The following is a 10,433-nucleotide window of genomic DNA, read 5'->3' as shown; positions in this document are numbered from 1 at the left end:
TGCTTTGATTTTACTAAAGTGACACAAACCCATCTCAACACTGTTTTTATATCCTCTATATTATTGTGCGTAGTCTGTGTAACTGTTGTGCTTTATTTCTGCTGGCTTCTTTAATGGGATGTAAACCAGCCTGACATAATACCAGTTGAGTGCTTTATTTGATGTTGTCAAAGGTGTGAGGGTGATGTTTGGTCACCCGCGCTGTTCGTTTACTAGACTCAGATCAACCACACAGACAACAGGTGGCCTTGCAAGGGAGAGCTGACGAGCAGTTCAAGCTTCCTCTCTCAACTCCGTCAGTCTGCTGCTCGCTCTCCTCTTTTATTTGGTTCACACAACATTGGTATCAAAACAACTTCATGATTCCTTCTCCTCCCATCTCTACGACTTCCTCGTGTCCTTGAACATGGTACCTCTCAGTGCTGGGTACCTAACAGCTTCAATACTTGGTTCAAACACTCATACATTCCTTTTCTTAAACATTCCTTAAACATTCTAAATCTACTTACTATACTCACTATAGCATTGAAACGATAACAACAACAATAATTCTTCTCACATTTCCCTCCTGTTTATCGTTAAATGCGTCTAGATTCTCATTGTCAGTATTACATCATTTCATTTCATGAAATTTAAATGCATTACGTCATTTTCCTAGAAACACATTTCTTACACTCAGAGTTCAACATGGGTACAGCTTAAGACATCTTAAACATTTCATTTACATCTTGCATCACATTTGTCCATTCTTCTTCTGATTCCTCTTCATCGTTGTCCAGTAGAGATTGTTCTTCCACCTGCAGCAAAGTACTAGTAACAGCTGATCCCACGAGCCGGCCAATGCAACCCCGAACAAGAGGTACTACACAACAAGCTAGTATGGCTAATACTAGCAGCACTATCCCTATCATCATTCCTATCTTGAACAACAGTTCCCTCCACCTTGACAACATTCCTGTAAGCCAGTCTGGTGGGGGACTACCATCGTCAATCATAGCTCTCTGTAGTTTAGTTAAATTTCTCAATGCGCTATCTATCAGGTGACCGTCCGCATCATTCTCTGGGATGAACGTACAACAGTAATCTCCTACCATTGCACACACTCCTCCCTGGGGGGCCGTTATGAGATCTAAGGCCATCCTATTCTGCATGGTCATCAGTCTTAGCGCTGTCATTTCTTCCTTGACTCCTGTGAGAGCAACTTTTGTCAAATTAGTAAATACTTTCAACCTGTAATCAACTGTTTCCAATCTCAATATGTTCTTTCCTATTCCTAGCCACGGAAAGAGAGTCATGATCACTTTATTTCCGGTTGGCCAATGCTTAAACTCTCGTGGTACATCTGTGCCCCACACTGAGTCATGTGGTTTGAACTCGTCATTCAAATCTCTCCTGGAACGCAACTGTGGTGCAGATCTAGCATTAGCAGCATAAATTATGACTGTGTGATCCTTGAGATGTACTGGAGCACACTCCTGACCAGTTTGCTGGTAGGTCTGCATACGCATTGTGTCCACATAACCACCATCCCTTATCCACTAATTGCGTGCCTTTGTCTCCTGGCGCGAAAGCGGGATAGTTACATGTACAGTTATAACCTTCTGGACACCTCTGTGTTGAATGATTCTGTGTCCAAGCTGTGAAAGTAGCATAGCGCCACCATGTATTCAAACTGTAAGTGTGTGAGGACTCTGGATTTTGTTCTAACCACGAATGTTCTAAGTGGCTAACTACGGTGCGTTTAGCGCGCGCGTAGCTCTCATCCTGTCACAGAGCATCTTTCTGTCCCTGATTACCTCCCTCCTGTCGGAAGTTCCAAAGACCAAAACTCACGAGTCCCGCCGTCACAGCACTCACCACAATTAGGAAGAACAACTTCATTTCCTTTTAGATCTCCTTCACAGGTTCCGACGGGGTTCAGCCGTTGCTGGACCTATACAGGCCGTCAGCCGTTTACGGAGAGTCCGCCACTGCTCCCTCGCCTTCACCTGGAAGAATTTTCTGTTTCTTTACAATGGGAAAGGTGTATCCACGACAGTTTCCCGTCCACTCGAACTGCAGTCTTTGTGGTCAGCTGTACTTGATAAGGACCTTCCCATCTAGGCGTGTTCCACCTCTTCCGCACAAACTTCTTCACCCACACGTAGTCGCCCGGTTGAATGGGTTCCTGGGGGGTGGAATCTGTGGAAGACACAGGACTAGGCAGAACATTTACTGTATTCACACATCGGTTAAGTAACACTTTTTTCAGATAATCTGCTATTGTTTCTTCAACATGTTTTAGCTCATTTGTCGTTGCAAAGTATGGTAGGCAATAAGGCCGCCCATATAATGCTTCAAAGGGTGTGATGCCTGTTTTCTTGTGTGGTGTTATGTGCATCCATAATTTCACCAGGTCGAGACAAAACATCCAGTTCTTTCCTGTCTCGTCCATACATTTCTTCAGTCTGTTCTTAATAGTACCGTTGACTCTTTCAACCAACCTGCACTCTGAGGGTGGTATGCGCAGTGATTCTTCAAATCAATGTCCAAAGTTACTCCTACAGTTTTCACTATCTCATTTACAAAATGGCTTCCATTGTCGCTCCAGATGACCTTCGGGATGCCAAACCTGGGAATGATCTCTCTACATAAAACTTTTGCTACTGTCAGTGCATCTGCTTTTGCTGTAGGGAAAATTTCTACCCACCTAGTAAATCCATCTAACACTACTAGACAATATTGTTTACCTTCACATGGTGTTAGCTGAATAAAATCTAGAAAAACTGTGTGAAATGGATGATTTGGTAATGGTGTAGTGCCTGCAGGGGCCTTAAGGGCTCCCTGTGGGCTGTGTTTTACACAAATAGCACATTGTGAACAAACATTTTTTGAGTATGTATGAAATCCTATAGTATAATAATGTTCATTAACCATCTGTACCATCCCTCCTGTTGAGACATGGCATGGCCCATGGCTCACTAATGCTGCCCATTTATGCATATTCCGGGGAAGGATTGGCTTGTTTCCTATGGTTAACAGTCCTTTATCATCCAGTTTGGCTCCTCGCTTCTTCCACGTGGCCTTTTCTTTTTCTGGAGCACTTTGTTGCATTCTTTTAGAATATCATTATCTGCAGGTTCTAGGCTAAATGATTCTTCATTATCAAGAAGTGTGTTGTTATTTGCTGCAGCCTTTGCGGCTCTGTCAGCAAAGGCATTGCCTTGTGAGACTGCGTCTGTGTTGTTAGTGTGTGCAGTGCATTTACATACAGCTATTTTGCGTGGCTGCTGTACTGCAGCTAATAACTTTTTTAACAGTTCTGCATGCATGACCGGTTTGCGGTCGACGTTTTCATCCCTCTTAAATTCCATTGTTGAGCAAACACAAACAGCGTGGAAAAAGCATATTGACTATCTGTATAAATGGTAACATCTTGTCCTTTGCTTAGTTCACAGGCACGTGTGAGTGCGACGAGTTCTGCAGCTTGAGCAGAATAGGAGGAGGGAAGTGGTTTCGCCTCCACCACCTCGGTTGCTGTGACTACTGCATAGGCAGTTCTAGTGCGTCCACAGTCATCCTTTCTCGATGATCCATCCCAAATAGTGTCTGTCCTGTAGTCAACGCGACATCACTGAGATCTGGTCGCGGCAGGACCTTGGTGGAGACCTCATCCAGGCAGTTGTGCTGGTGTCCCTCTTCGCGGTGGGTGGTAGCAGCGTTGCTGGGTTTAAGGTTGTGCAGCGTCGAATCGTCAGATTCGGCTGAGACAGCAACACTGCCATGCAGGAAAGATGACGTGCGGGCGACAGGAATGCTATATCTTACTTTGTAGCAGCAGTATTGACACTGCATGTGGAACTAGCAAAGTTAGCTCATGATATAGCACCACTCCTGCGGAGGCTTTTACTGCCTCAGATGCTGCCACCACTGCTTTAACGCATGGTGGGAGTGCACAAACTACGGAATCTAGCTTGTGGGAGTAATAGGCCACTGGCTGCCTCTTATCTCCGTGTTTTGCAACAAAACTGAAGTCATAAAATTACCTTTGCAATCTACGACCTGCTCAAAAGGCTTCTGATAGTCTGGCAGCTTTAACACTCCAGCACCTACAAGGGCCTGCTTTGTGTGTGTAAATGCTTCTTCAGCTTCAGGGGTCCAAGTTAACACATCAGTCATTGCTAAGGGATTATCATACATCAATGCTTGTAAAGGGGCAGTTATTTTCGCATAATCTAAGATCCATGATCTGCAAAAATTCACAAGTCCTAAGAATGACATCATCTGCTTCTTGTGTTTTGGTTTTGGGGCTTCAAGCACTGCTGTTTTCCTCGACTCGAGAATAGCTTTGCCATTATGTGTCAAAACATGGCCCAGATAAATCACTTTCTGCTTCACCAGCTGCAGTTTACTTTTGCTTAATCTATGGCCTTGAGCGGCTAGCCAGTGTAGCAATGCTAGCGTGTCTGACCAACAATCTGCCTCTGTTTTTGACGCCATGAGGATGTCATCCACGTAGACGAGGATTTGACTTCCACAGGAGGTTTAAACTTAGCTAACGATGACATCATTACCTGAGAAAAGATGTGGGACTCTCACAGTAGCCCTGAGGTAACCTTGTCCAGGTATACCTCCGTCCTTGAAACGTAAATGCAAACCAAAACTGGCTGTCTGGATGTACTGGTACAGAGAAAAATGCATTGGATACATCGATCACCGTGTACCACTGATGTTCAGGGTTAAGTCATTCAGCAGGGTGTATGGATCTGCGACTAAAGGAGACCTAGGGAACACTGCAGCGTTTACAGCTTGCAGGTCCTGCACCATCCGCCAGCCGGTAGATGGTGGTGACTTCCTTACTGGAAATAGGGGTGTATTTACAGGGGACTCAGGACACTCTCTGATGACTCCTGCTTTAAGCAGTGAGTTAAATATCGGAACAATACCCTCCTGTGCATCAGTCTTAAGGGGATATTGTCTCTGAAATGGTCTATAATCTGATTTAGGGATTATTTTTACAGGTTCTGATCCTTTATAAGACCTACATCTGCAGGTCCTTCCGACCATAATTCAGGGGGAAGCTCTTCAGCTTCTCTTCTTCCTCCTGCGTGAGGAAGATGTTTTCTTCTCATGAACTCTGGTCTGTGAGGTGCGTTGCTGGATGTGTCAGCAACCATGTTTTAAGGGGAATGCGCCACACCTGGAACTGATCATTAAAATCAACCTCACCCTTAGGCCTATAGGGCAGGCTGCTCCAGTGTTTTACGTCACATCCCAAGTCTTGCCATCTTTTCTTAAGCGGTTTAGCAAGCAATAGAAACATGTGGTACAGAACCTGACACTTTGAATAGTGCTGCTGCTTCGGTGGAAAGGCTCCTGCTGTGCAGACAGCTGTCTGACCACACACATATAGGTGCATAATTACAATCATTTGTGGATCTTTGAGTTTAGCAAACTTTTCTGCATATCTTGATGTGCCGTGTGGGTCTGATTTACAGAATCCACCAGTGCGCTCCACGTGCATGGTTACATGCAGGTCAGTTTGATTGTGGAGCTGGGCTTCAGGCTGTAAGTATGACAGAGCTTTACCATATATCATAGTGATTGGGTCAAAAATGGAGGGGGCTGCTTTTCAGGAATGTCAAGTGACCAAAATTTACTGCACATCTCTCCTTCTCTTACCCACAGATTTACCATTCTATCTACAGACCACACTCCTTCGGCTGTGGTACGAATCATCAATTGAAGCTGAGAGATAAGATCTCTTCCTAACAGATTTACGGGACATGTGGTGGAGATCACGAAAGGAGCTTTAAGTGTGATTCCACTCACAGGGTCACAAACATCTACAGGAACTGACATTCTTTCTTTAGTTATGAGACCATTTGCTGATCTCACAAAAATCTGTGTAGAAGTTGGTGCCAGGGCTATTGGATCTCTAATTACTGATTTACCTGCACCCGTATCTACTAAGAATGTTAAAGAATTACCTAACACGGTCAGTTGTATTTCTGGTTTGCCTTCAGCAAACAGGAAGATGGTTTCTAAGTCTAAAACATCTTCTAAGTCATCTTTTTCAAATTGGTCAAATTTTGTGCCCTGATTTGTTTTAATTTTTGTGACATCTTTTTCCGGTTCTAGTCATTGTTGAGGTGGATTAGAACCTTGCTGCTGTCCTCTATTGTATCTCTGGTCACGTTGTTTCTTTCTGCAATCACGTTCCCAGTGTCCATAATTTTTACAATAATGACACTGATCTTTTTCACTGAAATTGCCTCCTCCTCCCCTTCCGCCTCGGCCTCGCCCACGTCCTCGGCCTCGGCTTGGGAGAGGGTTGGCATTGAAAAACATGCCTGTTGATTGATTCTTACTTTTTTGGCATTGTCTTTCAGCATGCATAGCATGTTGTTCATAGCGGTTTAGGTTACTAGTTCCGAAATCAACTAATTGTCTCTCTACCCAGGTTTTTATCTCTGATTTTGATCCCCCATGTATAGCTTGCTTTAACTGCTGTTGGTAGGGACCTTCTGGTTCTTCCGCATACGGAATTCCACTATTTTTTCGGAACACATCTTTCATTCTCATGCTATAGTCTTCAAAACTTTCGTCAGTCTTTTGTCTCGTGGCCGTAATGGCGCTGTAGTCAGCTCGTCTGGTAAAAGTAGTTCGCATGCGCTCGTACAGTCTGTCAAGTCTGTCATTTAGTTCTTGGCTGTTAGGCTGCCATGGTTGTTGAGTGGCTGGATCCACTGGGACCCAATCTCCTCTAACAGTGCCCCATTTCTTGCCATTAACGCACATGAGGACTTGCTGTGTTTCAGTACCGTTAGTATGGTAACTTCTTTTAATTTTATAATATTGCCTGGCCTGTCTAAGTTACCATCCCAATTAAAGTTAGTCATCCACAGCTGAACATATGAGCATGAACCTGGATATTTGTCTTCCATGTGTTTACATGATGCTGGGATTTCGAATTCAGCACCTTTTGTGGAATGTTGGTTGCCCATGTTTGCACTTTATTTATCAGTTTTTATGTACTTGAGTGGAGATGCCTGATCTCCCGACTGAACAACCCTCAATCCATACAGGATATCTAGTTCAGTCCCTCCGCCGTGGCCTTATAACCCCTCTTTTTTAATCAGGAGAGTATACACCAAGCTTCTACCTCCGAGGAGGCGGGTGTATCTTGCCTCTGCTTCTCTCCTGATGACCAGGCAGGCAATACCGCGGTATTTTCTGTGTAGCGCTTTTTGTGTCTTATACTCACTCCGTTGTCGCTATGGTTTCTCTCTGAGTTGTTTTAGTGCCTTCTTCCCGTCACTGGAGATGGTCGCCCTGGGAGGGACGAAGACCGGCCTTCCGTCAACTCGTGATGAAAGGTCTTTCACTTCGGACGTCTTTTTGACTCCGGCTGCGCAGACTTCGGCGTTCGGTCGTCCCACGGCGCTCCTCTCCAGGTCTTGGGATCCGGCTCGAAGGACCAATTTTTGTGAGGGTGATGTTTGGTCACCCGCGCTGTTCGTTTACTAGACTCAGATCAACCACACAGACAACAGGTGGCCTTGCAAGGGAGAGCTGACGAGCAGTTCAAGCTTCCTCTCTCAACTCCGTCAGTCTGCTGCTCGCTCTCCTCTTTTATTTGGTTCACACAACATTGTATCAAAACAACTTCATGATTCCTTCTCCTCCCATCTCTACGACTTCCTCGTGTCCTTGAACATGATACCTCTCAGTGCTGGGTACCTAACAGCTTCAACACTTGGTTCAAACACTCATACATTCCTTTTCTTAAACATTCCTTAAACATTCTAAATCTACTTACTATACTCACTATAGCATTGAAACGATAACAACAACAATAATTCTTCTCACAAAGGTTTAAAAACAGCCTGACAGAATAAGAAATTGTGAAAATTTAGAGGATGAATTATACCTGCTGGTATCTGATCTTGAATGGCAAATTTTAGAGTATTTTATAGGGAAGTGAAATAATGTTTGGACCTCTTATCAGGCAAAGAGAAAGTTGCTAAGAACTGCTCTAAAAACACCACCTCAGGGGGACTATATCCAAATCTCTCCGTTTACTGATGGGGCGTTGAAACGTCAATACGCGGATTCATACATTTAGAACTGGACGTTGCACCAGAACTGGAAGCGCGGACTGATACATTTTTAACAGCGGTCCTGCTTCAGCCCTCCAGGGTTTAATAACAAAATACGAAAAATAAGAACATTTTAATTTTGGAAACATTGTTGTCGGTTGTTCGACTTGCCGGCTTTTGCAAAATTGCTAAATACGCGCTAGCATGCATGTTTTAAGCTATGGTAGTGGTATGTTTTACCATGCCCGCCCCTATAATCCGGAGCGCCTGATGTATGTGTTAAATACAGAAATAGCACCGTAACTGAGGCTGCACCTTTTAATACGGTGCGCCCTTTGGTCGCGAACATACGGTATATAGAACATAGGGCACGTTTGTGCGTGATATCACTCCGCGTCTGCGCAACGACAACAACCTCCTATCTTTAGTATTGCTGCGCCAACTGGTGGTCTTTTGGGTTGAGGATAACGGTGATCTATATGTAGCTATATGTAGCTATAGCGTCATTGGCCTCCACTCCAGCCACTCCTGGTAGTTCCTCAAAAACACTGAGTTTCTAGTGGATGCACAATCTGTGGAAGCCAACATAGAAACTTCTGAAGAGCCAAAGTTCTTGCAACAAAAATATAGTCCCCAATTAGCTTGTTTTGTTATCACACGACCCCGTCCCCATTATCTTAAGAGAATATAAAAGAATGAGTGGAGACAGAAGAGAGAATGAGAGGTTTTTGGCGCGTGTCGCTCTTGATTTTGTGTTTATTTTTGCAGTAAACTTAAAGGAGGCCTTTTCCCTTTATGTTTGATTCCATTTGAGCTGATATTCCATTCTTGACATCTTTAAATTTACAGTATTCATGGGAGTTTTATTTGGTCATTTTACTTCTTTTTATTTCCTATTTCCCACATTTATTCATAGTTTTTATTAGATTGCAATAAATCCTATAACATTGACCAGACTGACTAAAGTCAAATGACCTGCGGTTCCCACCGATAGCCGTCATTCTGATGGGTTTTTGCTGGCTGCAGCTGAAATATTCCAATGCTCCATGTCACAGAGACAGTAAATACTAAACCCTAAAGATTCTGAAGGCATGATGTAAAATAGTAACGTATAATACAGACATTTGAAGAGACAATTAAGAGAATGTTTTCATGCTTATAAGAGTGGCCGAGGAGCCATTTAGAACTTTATAAAGAAGCATTGTGTGATACCAGGAACTAATTTAACTTCAAGGCGAAGCTGCTTCTGCTTTGTCGACCATCGACTGATCTCCTGAAAGTCCACCAGTGCTTTTTAAAAAATGAATTTTTCATCTATGGAGGGAGTAGACGGCAGATGTTTCCACAGATGTTCTTCACCAGTGGTCAGTGAGTGATGCAGCAGATGAGCGGGAGTTGACTGGCTTCAACCAGCTACTGTCTCAATGTCTTCAGCCCATAGTGTGGATTCTCTACGAGATCAGACAGCAGCTTCACTCCTAAATCCTTCAGCTGGTTCCCACTCAGGTCCAGTTCTCTGAGATGGGAGGGATTGGACCTCAGCGCCGAGGCCAGAGAGCCACAGCTGATCTCTGATAAGCTGCAGTAAAGCAATCTGAAAAATGCAGGATGAGGTTATACGGTGCAGGTCTGCATGTTATCTGCCTCAGTACTAAACCTACGTTAGTTCTTAGTTGGGTCAGACCTGAATTCACGATATTACAAGGAATTTTTTTAATGTGGTGCATCACAGCAGTGTTGAGAACAGCCTCACTTCACCATCTTAGCAGCTGGTATATAGGTAGAAAAATGAAGACTGACCCGAGCCTCTCCAGTTTACAGTTTGGACTCTCCAGTCCAGAACAGAGCTGCTTCACTCCTGAATCCTGCACCGTGTTGGAGCTCAGGTCCAGAACCCTCAGATGGGAGAGGTTGGACTTCAGAGCTGAGGCCACAGAATCACAGCTGGTCTCTGATAAACTGCAGCGACTTAGTCTAAATAAAGAAGGGAAACTTTTATAAGGTTATAAGTGAAACCAGTATTCATCTGAAAGGTTAATCAAAGGCATGATCTGTAAATATTTAATTTAGTTACAGGTTAAAAAATGATAGTAATATGTAATTACCACAATTCCAACCTCTCAGGTTTGCACTGTTCCAAAGGAGAATATATATTGTTCTGGCCCTCACTCTTCCCAGGTTCTCCCACCTCTTTCCCTCCCATCTCATCATGGAGATCCATCTCACCTGTGGCTCATCTTTAAAGGCACAACCTGTCTTAGATGACTTCCTGTCTCCCTCACCATCTCCCTCCTCGTTGGCTGGTGTCTACCAGGCACCCTCAAGTAGTTTTGTCTAATTTTGGTTCCCATC

General features: G+C 44.0%; 1 long non-coding RNA gene across 1 annotated transcript; it reads right to left on the bottom strand.

The window, feature by feature from the left end:
• Window positions 1–243: 243 nt before the first annotated feature.
• Window positions 244–10,052, bottom strand: LOC130520908 (uncharacterized). The gene is made up of 3 exons (XR_008949105.1): window positions 9,882–10,052; window positions 7,247–9,675; window positions 244–2,181 (listed from the first exon to the last, which is right to left on the bottom strand). It is a non-coding gene; the product is annotated as an uncharacterized LOC130520908 (long non-coding RNA).
• Window positions 10,053–10,433: the final 381 nt, after the last annotated feature.

The sequence above is a fragment of the Takifugu flavidus genome, unplaced genomic scaffold (genome assembly GCF_003711565.1).
Source record: "Takifugu flavidus isolate HTHZ2018 unplaced genomic scaffold, ASM371156v2 ctg582, whole genome shotgun sequence".
NCBI classification, from domain to species: domain Eukaryota; kingdom Metazoa; phylum Chordata; class Actinopteri; order Tetraodontiformes; family Tetraodontidae; genus Takifugu; species Takifugu flavidus.
The sequence above is the reverse complement of the archived record's forward strand: the minus strand, read 5'-3'. Positions and strand labels throughout refer to the sequence as shown.